The sequence below is a fragment of the Cyprinus carpio genome, chromosome B6 (genome assembly GCF_018340385.1).
Source record: "Cyprinus carpio isolate SPL01 chromosome B6, ASM1834038v1, whole genome shotgun sequence".
Lineage (NCBI taxonomy): Eukaryota > Metazoa > Chordata > Actinopteri > Cypriniformes > Cyprinidae > Cyprinus > Cyprinus carpio.
Window position 1 is genome coordinate 11,930,436 of NC_056602.1, and position 2,381 is coordinate 11,932,816.

The window sequence follows — 2,381 nt, forward strand, 5'->3', positions numbered from 1 at the left end:
CCATCAAAGAAGACTTTAATAAAATAGCTACGAAAGATGACAAGTGACACTGCATTGACTCCCCTTTTAAATTGCTAATTTAACACTTTACATTTTTTATATAATCAGGTTTCACTTAGAAAACTACTAATCCGGTCAACAATAAGTTTAAGCATTCCCTATAGCACAAGTTCACAGCACATTTCCTACAGGGCCACTGTCCTACAGAGTTTTCAATCCAACCAGCTCCAACACACTCGATCCGCTAATCAACTCTTCAGTACAGTGGCCCTCCAGGAACTGAGTTTGACACCCCTGCCCTATAGAGTCACAAGAACAATAGACTGCACATATTGCAATCATTCACAGCTCTAAAACATGAGGCTGGTTTTGTGAATAGAAAGTATATTGTACTGTAGGTCTATTGTAAATTTGAGCTTTCATTGACATTAGTTCTGATTTAAAATAGTAATGAGTGTTAACACATTGACCTACACTCTTAAAAATAAAGGTGCTTCACGATGCCATAGAAGAACCTTTTTGTCTAAATGGTTACATAAAGTAGCTTTAACATCTGAAGAACCTTTCTGTTTCACAAAAGAGTATGCTGGTGACTGACTACCCCCCCCCCAATGAATCAAAAAAGGCTAAGACTTATACTTACAACTTTGAATCATAATGTAGCTCGGTTTGCTGCCAATAACACAGAGTTGTTGCATGGGTTTGGTTCGTTTTAGTGTAGTGTAAGAAACTATAAACTGACTACGCCACCTTATTTAGGGCAGGAGGAGCCCTCCACAAGTCAAGTATTGATTTTTTTTTTAAACATTAAAGTTGTTTTTTTTGTATATCAATTTTTTTTTCGAGAAACATTAAAAACAATCAAAATAAAACCATGCATCAATAAAAATGTAGAAAATAGCTCTCCTCAAAATGGCAAGGAGGGTCGGGCCTGCTCTTATGCACCGCCTACCACCTGTAAGAGACAGAAGAAAAAAGACCCACAGCATACACCGCAAACAGAGTAACATTTAAAACACCATTTCAGTGTCAACCTTCTAGGTAATACACCACCACACAGCAGTGCCACGCCACCCAAATCACCTACACCAGGGGAGGTTAAGGGCCGATGCAGCCCCGGCCCTATACAAAGCCACTACACACTGCAACACAACAGGAGGAGAGCAATATCATACAAATGACAAACATTTAGCACATCAAACATCAAGCTCAAAATATAAGAACAAATTAACTTAAATACACAGAGGAAACAGTGGCTGGTCTGCCCCTTTAACAAAAAAACAACTCAAGTTAATACGCATCGTTATTACGCGTCAATATAACCCGCAATAAAAGAACAAAAAAAAAGTACAACTTCAGCACAGTTACCCAATCTCAGCGATCAATCCCAAGACCAAACTCCAAATATGATAGATACAGAGAAGATACTATAAACAAAGAGCACAAGTATTAACCACATCCACAAGTGTATTAATTGCATCAAACTCAACCAATTGGCCTAAATGTAATATACTGCATTTACCGGTTATTCAGCATTCCAACACAGCCATCAGCCCATTGAAGGTACTGCAGCAATAAATGTTTGCCTGCCCCACTTTCCTGACAGTGTAAAACCTCTTAATAAATCAGCCTAAAAGAAGAGAGATCATATAAAAATATAATTAGGCACTCAATAGGCAACCATTCAACGCAAACAATTCACACAGCTCATAACGCCATATACCTATACAAAAGGATAAAAACTGCACGTCAAGCACAAGGATTAAGGCTGCACGTCGAGCACGGAAGTTAAAAGGCTGCACATTGAGAACCAGGGTTAAGTGGCTAAACATCGAGCACAACTTCAGGAACATGCCAATCCTACCATGTCAATGCAACAACTATTTTATACTTTCCTGGTCACATTACTAACCATTCGCACCTGAAATTCATTACTGGCCAATCTCCTCCCACATTCTGTGTTTATTTAATGGCTATTTTATACTTTCCTGGTCCTGCTTCACAGCATCAACAAAGCCTAATTTGCATTGGTTTGGTAAGTGTACATTAGGCATTTCATTAACAATCCAGTTTACTTGCAGATATAATCTATATGTTTGTGGTTCTAAAAAAAAAGAAAAAAAGAGCTACTTAGTATTTTTATGTTTAAATGTTTACTTAAATGTTATGAAGTGCTTTAACATATCACACCATTTCACGGATAAATTGCTTTAATACCAAATTTTCAGGGTGGCCTAGGACTTTTAGTATAGCAGAATATTTCTGCTGTCAGGAAAGCCAAATCAAGTTCTTAGACCTGACCTGAAAGTCTTTAATACTTCTATACATTCTAAATTACCATATTGAAATAATTTACGTCTTTAAATTAATTTAAATTGATA

The 2,381-nt window shown here is 37.1% G+C and overlaps 1 long non-coding RNA gene across 1 annotated transcript; it reads right to left on the reverse strand.

Annotated features, from left to right (window-relative positions):
- Positions 1-846: 846 nt before the first annotated feature.
- Positions 847-1,950, reverse strand: LOC122137554. The gene is made up of 4 exons (XR_006154944.1): positions 1,724-1,950; positions 1,523-1,630; positions 1,054-1,142; positions 847-955 (listed from the first exon to the last, which is right to left on the reverse strand). It is a non-coding gene; the product is annotated as an uncharacterized LOC122137554 (long non-coding RNA).
- Positions 1,951-2,381: the final 431 nt, after the last annotated feature.